The sequence below is a fragment of the Heterodontus francisci genome, chromosome 28 (assembly GCF_036365525.1).
Source record: "Heterodontus francisci isolate sHetFra1 chromosome 28, sHetFra1.hap1, whole genome shotgun sequence".
NCBI classification, from domain to species: domain Eukaryota; kingdom Metazoa; phylum Chordata; class Chondrichthyes; order Heterodontiformes; family Heterodontidae; genus Heterodontus; species Heterodontus francisci.
In genome coordinates, this window is record NC_090398.1 from 29,415,808 (window position 1) to 29,428,906 (window position 13,099).

The window sequence follows — 13,099 nt, forward strand, 5'->3', positions numbered from 1 at the left end:
CTGTGATCTAAGACCATATACCCGTCTTGGCCCCTTATCACTTAATACTTTTGGTTAACAATAATCTATCAAACTCAGATTTAAACATTAACAAGTGGCTCAGCATCAATTGCTGTTTGTGGAAGAGAGTTCCACTCTGGTACAGTTTGAGATTTAAAAAAACCTCCTTCCCCGTAAATCCCCTCAGCATTTTCACTCAGCTCCCTCCAGACGGAATTGGCAACAAGACAGCAAGAAACAAACAGGAAACAGGGATTTCAGGAGAGAAAGGTTTCACCTGATGTTCTTGTCACAGGATTCTCTGTCATGGGAGAGGTCATCGCAGATCCTACAGAAATAAACAACTCATTAATATCAGACAGAGAATTGGAGTAAAATAGAGACCAGATCGGTGAAAGCTTTCAGTCTGTCATAAAAAGTGAAATGGTTAAACAATGTTGTTATGGGAGAGGCCTGACCTCCATTTGACTCCATTCAGATGGATGGATGGATATTAATATAAATAAAGATATATATTTGTCTCGGTTGGAGATGGAATCATTTTTAGTTGTTAGAATATCTTCAGTCTTGTTACTAGCTATCAGCCGCTGTATACAATTTCTAATTGCTCTGGTTTGATGTGGGTAATATTTATGTTTGAAAGGATGGGGTGAATCTTATAACAATCTCCCAGAGATGAAGTGGGATTGAGGGACTGGAGTAAAGGTCAGTAACAGTGCAATGCATTTTACACGGCTGAGTAACAAACTCTGTTGTGTTAAAGTTTAATAAATCACACTTGTGTTGCACTGTGACAATTGTTAGCAGTTTTTTTAACAATAGGGATTGTTTTACTCACAGGATTTTCGATTGTATTTTCCTTTATTGGCCGATGTATAGAATATAAGAGCAGGGAGGTTGTGCTGGAACTGCATAAAACACTAGTTAGACCACAGCTAGAGTACTGCATACAGTTCTGGTCAGCACATTACAGGAAGGATGTGATTGTAGGAGAGAGGATACAGAGGAGATTTATAGAGGATGTTGTCAGGAATGAAGAATTTTAGCTGTGAGGAAAGATTGGACAGGCTGGAGTTATTTTTTTTGGAACAGAGGAGGCTGAGGGGAGATTTAATGGAGGTGTATAAAATTGTGAAGAGCCTGGATACAGTGGATAGGAAGAGCCTATGAAGAACAACCCAAGCTCTCCAATCTATCCATATATCTGAAAGAACTGAAATAAAGACAGAGAGAGAGAGAAAGAGGGACAGAGAGAGAGCGAGAGAGTTAGAGAGGGGGCGGGAGGGGGAGAAAGAGAGAGCGAGTGGGAGGTGGAGAGGGAGGGCAAGTGAGAGAGTGGGAGGGAGGGAGAGAGAAACGGGGAGAGAGAGACTGGTGGAGAGAGAGAGAGAGAGAGACGGACTGAGGCGGGGGGTGTGGGGGGGGAGAGAGAGAGAGAGAGAGACTGGCTGAGGGACAGAGAGAGAGAGACCGGGTGAAGGAGAGGGTGAAGAATAAAATATCCCAAAGGGATGGAACAAGTTTGAGGGGCCGAAGGGCCTCCTCCTATCTTCCTAAGGGCTTTACTAATATTACAAGGTCGTGATGATAATTTTGAATAAATAAAATGGAATTAATTGACAATAGTTTCCCCTTTAAGATTACGGATCCTATCACCTCCTAATGTGTTATAGTACTCTATGATTCGATGGTCCTGTTCTGAGAGAGAGAGAGAATGAGATGGGGTAAGAGAGAGAGAGAGAGATGGGGTGAGGGAGAGACAGAGAGAGAGATGGGTTTGGGAGAGAGAGAGAAAGAAAGATACAGAGATGGGGTGATAGAGAGAGAGACGGGGTGAGAGAGAGATAGACAGAGACAGGGTGAGGGAGGGAGAGAGACAGGTAAGGAGGAGAGAGAGAGACTGGCTGAGGGACAGAGAGAGACACACACAGTAAGGGAGAGGGTGAGGAATAAAATATCTCAAAGTGATAGGACGGGCTCGAAGGGCCGAACGGCCTACTCCTCTCTTCCTAAGGGCTTTATTAATATTAAATACTGAACTAAACAAGGTAGTGATGATCATTTTTAGCCAATTAAATGGAATTAACTAACAATAATTTCTCCTTTAAAATTATTAATCTGAATTCACAATTTTACTTGTGTGAATTTGGGTTGACAGATAATTTGCTGTTTATTAACATCACTGAATAAATAAATATTTGAAGATTCAATGTCACTTTGTTCCCATCCTTGTTCAAATTCCTACTGACTCACTCGAAGGTTTAAATCTGAGGAGCAGTTCTGGCGGTGCGGGGTCCCTTTAAGAGGTTGGGACTAACCCCCTCCCTGTTCCACCTCGGGGTCACGACACTCGGTCAGGGGTCACAGACTGCACAGACACAGGCATTGACCCATAACCCCCTGACCCCAGGAAAAGGAAAGCAAAACTTCTGGTCCCTGTGAAATCAGATTGACAATAAATTTAAACCCCAAGAGTGAAATATGAAAGGATAAAAAGAGAGATTTTGATGTTTGTAAAAACATTATTTACACAGAGGGAAGTGTTTCTGTTTACCTGTCTAAGTTGGTCAATGTGAATATATGTGTCTCGGTGTGGGTTTCTCTCTCTCTCTCTCGGTCAGTGGGAATGGTGTCCCCATCTCACTGCAGTTACTGCCCCCTCTCACCATCTCCATCTGCTGGTGTCCCCATCTCACTGCAGTTACTGCCCCCTCTCACCATCTCCATCTGCTGGTGTCCCCGTCTCACTGCAGTTACTGCCCCCTCTCACCATCTCCATCTGCTGGTGTCCCCATCTCACTGCAGTTACTGCCCCCTCTCACCATCTCCATCTGCTGGTGTCCCCATCTCACTGCAGTTACTGCCCCCTCTCACCATCTCCATCTGCTGGTGTCCCCATCTCACTGCAGTTACTGCCCCCTCTCACCATCTCCATCTACTGGTGTCCCCATCTCACTGCAGTTACTGCCCCCTCTCACCATCTCCATCTGCTGGTGTCTCCATCTCACTGCAGTTACTGCCCCCTCTCACCATGTCCATCTGCTGGTGTCCCCATCTCACTGCAGTTACTGCCCCCTCTCACCATCTCCATCTGCTGGTGTCCCCATCTCAATGCAGTTACTGCCCCCTCTCACCATCTCCATCTGCTGGTGTCCCCATCTCACTGCAGTTACTGCCCCCTCTCACCATCTCCATCTGCTGGTGTCCCCATCTCACTGCAGTTACTGCCCCCTCTCACCATCTCCATCTGCTGGTGTCCCCATCTCACTGCAGTTACTGCCCCCTCTCACCATCTCCATCTGCTGGTGTCCCCATCTCACTGCAGTTACTGCCCCCTCTCACCATCTCCATCTGCTGGTGTCCCCATCTCACTGCAGTTACTGCCCCCTCTCACCATCTCCATCTGCTGGTGTCCTTGTCTCACTGCAGTTACTGCCCCCTCTCACCATCTCCATCTGCTGGTGTCCCCATCTCACTGCAGTTACTGCCCCCTCTCACCATCTCCATCTGCTGGTGTCCCCATCTCACTGCAGTTACTGCCCCCTCTCACCATCTCCATCTGCTGGTGTCCCCATCTCACTGCAGTTACTGCCCCCTCTCACCATCTCCATCTGCTGGTGTCCCCATCTCACTGCAGTTACTGCCCCCTCTCACCATCTCCATCTGCTGGTGTCCCCGTCTCACTGCAGTTACTGCCCCCTCTCACCATCTCCATCTGCTGGTGTCCCCATCTCACTGCAGTTACTGCCCCCTCTCACCATCTCCATCTGCTGGTGTCCCCATCTCACTGCAGTTACTGCCCCCTCTCACCATCTCCATCTGCTGGTGTCCCCATCTCACTGCAGTTACTGCCCCCTCTCACCATCTCCATCTACTGGTGTCCCCATCTCACTGCAGTTACTGCCCCCTCTCACCATCTCCATCTGCTGGTGTCTCCATCTCACTGCAGTTACTGCCCCCTCTCACCATGTCCATCTGCTGGTGTCCCCATCTCACTGCAGTTACTGCCCCCTCTCACCATCTCCATCTGCTGGTGTCCCCATCTCACTGCAGTTACTGCCCCCTCTCACCATCTCCATCTGCTGGTGTCCCCATCTCACTGCAGTTACTGCCCCCTCTCACCATCTCCATCTGCTGGTGTCCCCATCTCACTGCAGTTACTGCCCCCTCTCACCATCTCCATCTGCTGGTGTCCCCATCTCACAGCAGTTACTGCCCCCTCTCACCATCTCCATCTGCTGGTGTCCCCATCTCACTGCAGTTACTGCCCCCTCTCACCATCTCCATCTGCTGGTGTCCCCATCTCACTGCAGTTACTGCCCCCTCTCACCATCTCCATCTGCTGGTGTCCCCATCTCACTGCAGTTACTGCCCCCTCTCACCATCTCCATCTGCAGGTGTCCCCATCTCACTGCAGTTACTGCCCCCTCTCACCATCTCCATCTGCTGGTGTCCCCATCTCACTGCAGTTACTGCCCCCTCTCACCATCTCCATCTGCTGGTGTCCCCATCTCACTGCAGTTACTGCCCCCTCTCACCATCTCCATCTGCTGGTGTCCCCGTCTCACTGCAGTTACTGCCCCCTCTCACCATCTCCATCTGCTGGTGTCCCCATCTCACTGCAGTTACTGCCCCCTCTCACCATCTCCATCTGCTGGTGTCCCCATCTCACTGCAGTTACTGCCCCCTCTCACCATCTCCATCTGCTGGTGTCCCCATCTCACTGCAGTGACTGCCCCCTCTCACCATCTCCATCTGCTGGTGTCCCCATCTCACTGCAGTTACTGCCCCCTCTCACCATCTCCATCTGCTGGTGTCCCCATCTCACTGCAGTTACTGCCCCCTCTCACCATCTCCATCTGCTGGTGTCCCCATCTCACTGCAGTTACTGCCCCCTCTCACCATCTCCATCTGCTGGTGTCCCCATCTCACTGCAGTTACTGCCCCCTCTCACCATCTCCATCTTGTGGTGTCCCCAAACACTGCAGTTACTGCCCCCTCTCACCATCTCCATCTGCTGGTGTCCTTGTCTCACTGCAGTTACTGCCCCCTCTCACCATCTCCATCTGCTGGTGTCCCCATCTCACTGCAGTTACTGCCCCCTCTCACCATCTCCATCTGCTGGTGTCCCCATCTCACTGCAGTTACTGCCCCCTCTCACCATCTCCATCTGCTGGTGTCCCCATCTCACTGCAGTTACTGCCCCCTCTCACCATCTCCATCTGCTGGTGTCCCCGTCTCACTGCAGTTACTGCCCCCTCTCACCATCTCCATCTGCTGGTGTCCCCATCTCACTGCAGTTACTGCCCCCTCTCACAATCTCCATCTGCTGGTGTCCCCATCTCACTGCAGTTACTGCCCCCTCTCACCATCTCCATCTGCTGGTGTCCCCATCTCACTGCAGTTACTGCCCCCTCTCACCATCTCCATCTGCTGGTGTCCTTGTCTCACTGCAGTTACTGCCCCCGCTCACCATCTCCATCTGCTGGTGTCCCCGTCTCACTGCAGTTACTGCCCCCTCTCACCATCTCCATCTGCTGGTGTCCCCGTCTCACTGCAGTTACTGCCCCCTCTCACCATCTACATCTGCTGGTGTCCCCATCTCACTGCAGTTACTGCCCCCTCTCACCATCTCCATCTGCTGGTGTCCTTGTCTCACTGCAGTTACTGCCCCCTCTCACCATCTCCATCTGCTGGTGTCCCCATCTCACTGCAGTTACTGCCCCCTCTCACCATCTCCATCTGCTGGTGTCCCCGTCTCACTGCACTTACTGCCCCCTCTCACCATCTCCATCTGCTGGTCTCCCCCTCTCACTGCAGTTACTGCTCCCTCTCACCATCTACATCTGCTGGTGTCCCCGTCTCACTGCAGTTACTGCCCCCTCTCACCATCTCCATCTCCCGGTGTCCCCGTCTCACTGCAGTTACTGCCCCCTCTCACCATCTCCATCTCCCGGTGTCCCTCTCTCACTGCAGTTACTGCCCCCTCTCACCATCTCCATCTGCTGGTGTCCTTGTCTCACTGCAGTTACTGCCCCCTCTCACCATCTCCATCTCCTGGTGTCCTTGCCTCACTGCAGTTACTGCCCCCTCTCACCATCTCCATCTCCCAGTGTCCTTGTCTCACTGCAGTTACTGCCCCCTCTCACCATCTCCATCTGCTGGTGTCCTTGTCTCACTGCAGTTACTGCCCCCTCTCACCATCTCCATCTCCCGGTGTCCTTGTCTCACTGCAGTTACTGCCCCCTCTCACCATCTCCATCTGCTGGTGTCCCTCTCTCACAGCAGTTACTTCCTCCTCTCACCATCTCCATCTCCTGGTGTCCTTGTCTCACTGCAGTTACTGCCCCCTCTCACCATCTCCATCTGCTGGTGTCCTTGTCTCACTGCAGTTACTGCCCCCTCTCACCATCTCCATCTCCCGGTGTCCTTGGCTGACTGCAGTTACTGCCCCCTCTCACCATCTCCATCTGCTGGTGTCCTTGTCTCACTGCAGTTACTGCCCCCCTTACCATCTCCATCTGCTGGTGTCCCTCTCTCACTGCAGTTACTGCCCCCTCTCACCATCTCCATCTCCCGGTGTCCTTGTCTCACTGCAGTTACTGCCTCCTCTCACCATCTCCATCTGCTGGTGTCCCTCTCTCACTGCAGTTACTGCCCCCTCTCACCATCTCCATCTCCTGGTGTCCTTGTCTCACTGCAGTTACTGCCCCCGCTCACCATCTCCATCTGCTGGTGTCCCCTTCTCACTGCAGTTACTGCCCCCTCTCACCATCTCCATCTGCTGGTGTCCCCGTCTCACTGCAGTTACTGCCCCCTCTCACCATCTCCATCTGCTGGTGTCCCCATCTCACTGCAGTTACTGCCCCCTCTCACCATCTCCATCTGCTGGTGTCCTTGTCTCACTGCAGTTACTGCCCCCTCTCACCATCTCCATCTGCTGGTGTCCCCATCTCACTGCAGTTACTGCCCCCTCTCACCATCTCCATCTGCTGGTGTCCCCGTCTCACTGCACTTACTGCCCCCTCTCACCATCTCCATCTGCTGGTGTCCCCGTCTCACTGCAGTTACTGCCCCCTCTCACCATCTCCATCTGCTGGTCTCCCCCTCTCACTGCAGTTACTGCTCCCTCTCACCATCTCCATCTGCTGGTGTCCCCGTCTCACTGCAGTTACTGCCCCCTCTCACCATCTCCATCTCCCGGTGTCCCCGTCTCACTGCAGTTACTGCCCCCTCTCACCATCTCCATCTCCCGGTGTCCCTCTCTCACTGCAGTTACTGCCCCCTCTCACCATCTCCATCTGCTGGTGTCCTTGTCTCACTGCAGTTACTGCCCCCTCTCACCATCTCCATCTCCTGGTGTCCTTGCCTCACTGCAGTTACTGCCCCCTCTCACCATCTCCATCTCCCAGTGTCCTTGTCTCACTGCAGTTACTGCCCCCTCTCACCATCTCCATCTGCTGGTGTCCTTGTCTCACTGCAGTTACTGCCCCCTCTCACCATCTCCATCTCCCGGTGTCCTTGTCTCACTGCAGTTACTGCCCCCTCTCACCATCTCCATCTGCTGGTGTCCCTCTCTCACAGCAGTTACTTCCCCCTCTCACCATCTCCATCTCCTGGTGTCCTTGTCTCACTGCAGTTACTGCCCCCTCTCACCATCTCCATCTGCTGGTGTCCTTGTCTCACTGCAGTTACTGCCCCCTCTCACCATCTCCATCTCCCGGTGTCCTTGGCTGACTGCAGTTACTGCCCCCTCTCACCATCTCCATCTGCTGGTGTCCTTGTCTCACTGCAGTTACTGCCCCCGTTACCATCTCCATCTGCTGGTGTCCCTCTCTCACTGCAGTTACTGCCCCCTCTCACCATCTCCATCTCCCGGTGTCCTTGTCTCACTGCAGTTACTGCCTCCTCTCACCATCTCCATCTGCTGGTGTCCCTCTCTCACTGCAGTTACTGCCCCCTCTCACCATCTCCATCTCCTGGTGTCCTTGTCTCACTGCAGTTACTGCCCCCTCTCACCATGTCCATCTGCTGGTGTCCCTCTCTCACTGCAGTTACTGCCCCCTCTCACCATCTCCATCTCCTGGTGTCCTTGTCTCACTGCAGTTACTGCCCCTCTTCATCGTCATTACAAGCAGGCAATGATCTGAATTAATGGCTGTACTTGGGCAAGTGAAGGCTTTCTTGATGTTGTTCTTGTTTCTTCCACTGATCATCAGAAAATCTAAAAGCAAAATACTGCGGATGCTGGAAATCTGAAATAAAAACAAGAAATGCTGGAACCACTCAGCAGGTCTGGCAGCATCTGTGGAAAGAGAAGCAGAGTTAACGTTTCGGGTCAGTGACCCTTCTTCTAAATTATTGATGTTGAGTCTAAACAACTCTTTCATGCAGATGTCTATTTTCCCACTCTGGTCGGGTGTCCTCACATTCCATTTTCCGCTGTTAAAAACTTCTTGTCTGGGTTTGAGAGTACCTCAACATTAACACCTCCAGTACTGCCCACCTCAACATTCAACCCGCTGAGAAATAAAAAGTCACCTCAACATCAAATTCCCTCAGTGAAACCCCGCCTTAACATCGGACCCTCCCAGTAATGCCCGCCTCAACATTCAACTCCAGTCCTGGGCCCTGTCCCAGCTCCTGCCACTCACCAGTCCTTTCCACTCCTCTGTCATCGCCACACCCTTGCTTCCACTGCTCCTCGGGTATCGCTGCTTGCTGGCTCCAGCTACTCCTCAGCCCTCGATGTTTCCTGGCTCCGCCACTCCTCGGCCATTGCTGCTCTCTGTCTCCTGGCGCTCCTCGGCTCTAATAGATCATGTTTCATGAATCAAACTCCTCTGCCATTCGTCGACTCTCCATGCCACCTCCTTCCAAGCCAACATATTACTTTTTCTGGTTCCCTCTATTTCTTGTTTCCGTCCATGTCTTTTAATGACTGTTAATTATTTCGCACACCTCTAAAAACTGTTATTTATGTCAGCTCAATGTTTTTTTTACAAACAGTCCAATACACTTTGCCATTTATTTAAACGTTTTCAAAATGTTTTGGAAAATTTAAAAAAATCAACGTTTATAAAAGTTTTACTCACCAGTTTTAGGGGAAAAAGGACTTAATAGGTTAGGTAAACACTACTCACCTTCCTGTAAGCTCCAGGTAACTTTTGGGACATGCCTTATGCTGCTGTTAGTTTTGGCTGATTCCGTGAGCCTGTCTCCTCTTCACTCCTGTACATGCTCTAACGTTTACAATTACATTGAACTGTGCCGGAGAGATCTGGTGGGAACCACATCCTGAGGAAATCATCTGGGAATCCCATTACAATTTTCACCTGGATCATAAAGTTCGGGAAGTTGACATTTTTGGTCGAGGTCAGCGGCAAGCACAGTCACTTCACTGCTGACTGCAAAATAGGGGCCAGAGAATCAATCAGAACAGCATTCCACCCATCACTGTCTGTGCTGACTCTTTCAAAGAATGATCTGTGATGTAGAGCAAACTTTGTGGTCCGTGCATGGCATCTGGTCATGTAACTTGCACACAATTTGTTTTCTCTATTTCTCTCCTTTGTGCACCGCAGACTGGGCTACAGATTCATGGAGGTCTTATTTCTATAAGTTAATTTGTTGTTATATACTTCTTAAAACGTTGACTCCCTTTCTGGCAACCTGTGGCTTTGAACACTTTTTAAGGAGGTTTTGACTCACTGCCAATGAGTCCCACTCTCCTGCTCTTCCCCGACATTGCTGCAATGTTTTCCGCTAGAAGTATATATCCTGTTCCCTTTTGAAAGTTCCGACTGAATCAGCTGTGACCAGATTTTTCAGACAAAATATTTGAGATAACGACTTTTCTTTTGCTGATAGTGACATCAAAGTGATATTCAGTGTAGAGGTTGATCTCTCAGACTGATGGAGATATGGGATTAGCTGGGAGATTTCTCCTGAATTCACCACAATTTTCAGGGAGAGCGGTTTGATCCGGAGAAAGTGGGCCTCTTTGAAGAAATTGAGAGCTTCCATCCAGCCAATCTTGATGTTGAGAGTTTAGTGCAGAACTTCTTGAAAACATTGTTCAGAGGAAACTGCCTTCGTTCCACTTATGGAGATATGAGGACAGATGACCAACAGCTTGGTCAATGAGATAGGCTTTCAGGAGCGTCTTAAAGTATGAGAAAGCGGCAGCGAGGTTTGGGCCTAAAACACTGAAGGAATAGCTGCCAATAGCGGCTGGAAGAAGTGGGAGATGCTGTAGAGGCCAAAGAAGGAGCAATGGAAAGTTCTGAAAGGGTCACATTTTTTTCCTATCCCCTCAAAATGTGCTGGAAAACAGAAACATTTCTCTCTGAATCCTGAAAAAACCCAGGCTCTATCGAATAGATAGTCGATAACATCTCTCATACTTCTGGCTTTCCAAATATGTTTGAATGATTTGGACATTCACAGACAAAACATTCAACAATCACTCCAATTTTCAGTAATTTTGACTTTTTAATTTTAAAAGTACCCAGCATTTCCCTCTCACAATTTCAAAGCCACATTCCTTACTCCTGCTAATACATTTTCACCATTTTATATTTTTTTATGTTTCTGTTCCAACAATACTATTAATTCCGCTCTCTAGTCTCGGATCCGGATATTCCCGCTCACTCATCCAGTCATAAAGGCTAATGGTCCTTCAATGGCTTCATGTACTTTTCCTGTAAATCCATTTTTGGTGATCAGTTCAGATCGCAGCCATTCCTTCCCTTCCCTTCCCCCTCAACTCACTTTCGTGCCTGAACAACGTGCCTTTCCTCCTGCACCAGCACTGCTACCACACCTGCCTTATATTTCCAACCATAGACAGCGCAGTGGGAAAAAATCTCGAAATCACCACCATGATGTCTTGTTTTAGTTTACAGCTCAGGCCCTAATATTCCCCTTATAAATGTATTTCTATCTGTATTATTGGTTCTGACCATAACAAGTGTCTGCTCTCATTTTCATCAAACAGATGATGCCACCCGTTCCAGGATATTCTTTCCTCTGGCACCAGTGAGACCGTTTTCCATTCAGGTCCTGCTGCTGTCTGCAAATCTGTTTCTCTATCCCCCCGGGAGAGAATTTACCAGCTCTATTGCTCTGCTATTCTTGTGTCCCTTTTGCTTCGCTTCTCACCCCACGCCACTCGAAATGGTCCCCTGACCCATGGTGCTACGCTGTCACTCAGGAAGATCCGTCTCTATCCAGCTTTCAGTCCCAAATGCCAGGTATCTATCGGACAGTTCCAGTACTCAAGGACTCCCTCCACCTGTGACTGCGATACCCCAATAGGCGGTCACTAAGTCCTTCTTTCTACTCATCCTCTATCCTGTTCACTTTGAATCTTCCCCTCTGCTTGAACCTTCAGCCATGGCAGGAACAGACATTCCCAGATTCTGATGCTATTTAACAAGGAAAAGCCAGTATTTAACATTGTTGTAGAAAGTTACACATTTATCTTGACAGTTGTGAGTGGGATAGTTTGCAGCGCCTGTTCCTACTTTAACCAATCAAAACCTGTCAACCCAGATATTTGCACTTTATTGAAGTACAAGCAGAAAAATTAGTTTTTGTTGTTGCATAGAACCCAAACATAGTATCAGGCACATGGCATTTCCTGTGCACTAAATCCAAGTATTCTCCTAAAACATGGAGATTCTGTTGGAAGAAAGGTGTTTTTTGTTGTCCTGAAAGATAAAGGCTGTGAAATCGGACAAATCTTTCATTCCCTCCTTTATCTCCTGACTAAGCAATTACCTGGGGTGGGGTGAGGGAGGCGTGGTGTTTACATCCCAGTGTAGGTATAAGGATGTTTGATGTCTGACTTGGTTTGCATTTAACCCAGTTCGGATCAAAATCAATTTCATTCATCAACCATCGATTTGGTTATCCTCAAGCTGCTGAGTGAGTGAATTAACAATTTCTTGCAAACCGGCAAGGAAGAATGCAATATAAAAGCAAAATATTGCGGATGCTGGAAATCTGAAATAAAAACAAGAAATGCTGGAACCACTCAGCAGGTCTGGCAGCATCTGTGAAAAAAGAAGCAGAGTTAACGTTTCGGGTCAGTGACCCTTATTAGAAAATGACAAATATTAAAAATGTCACAGGTTATAAGCAAGTGAGGTGGGCGTGGGACAAGAGATAACAAAGGAGAAGGTGTAGATTGGACAAGGCCACAGAATAGCTGACCAGAAGGTCATGGAGCAAACAATATGTTAATGGTATATTGAAAGACAAAGCATTAGTACAGATTAGGTGTTAACGGACTGAATATTGAGCAACAGCAAGTGCAAACCTGAAAAAAAACACTGGGTAAGCAAACTGAACAAACTAAGATGAAATGAAATAAATGCAAAAAAAAGATTGTAAAAAATGTAACAAAAGAAAAAGTAAATAAAAATGAAAGTAAAATGGGGGGCTGAAATTATTGAACTTAATGTTCAGTCCGGCAGGCTGTAGTGTGACGAATCGGTAAATGAGATGCTGTTCCTCGAGCTTGCGTTGATGTTCACTGGAACACTGCAGTAATCCCAGGACAGAGTATTGAGCATGAGAGCAGGGGGGAGTGTTGAAATGGCAAGCAACTGGAAGCTCAGGGGTCCTGCTTGTGGACTGAGCGGAGGTGTTCCGCAAAGCAGTCACCCAGTCTGCGCTTGGTCTCCCCAATGTAGAGGAGTCCACATTGTGAGCAGCGAATACAGTATACTGCATTGAAAGAAGTACAAGTAAATCGTTGCTTCACCTGAAAGGAGTGTTTGGGGCCTGGGATAATGAGGACAGAGGAGGTAAATGGGCAGGTATTACACCTCCTGCGATTGCAGGGGAAGGTGCCCTGGGACGGGGACGAGGTGGTGGGGGTAATGGAGGAGTGGACCAGGGTGTCGCGGAGGGAATGATCCCTTCATAATGCCGACAGGGGAAGGGAGGGGAAGATGTGATTGGTAGTGGCATCACGCTGGAGGTGGCGGAAATGGTGAAGGATTATCCTTTCGATATGGAGGCTGATGGGGTTGAAAGTGAGGACAAGGGGAACCCTGTCATGGTTCTGGGAGGGAGGGGAAGGGGTGAG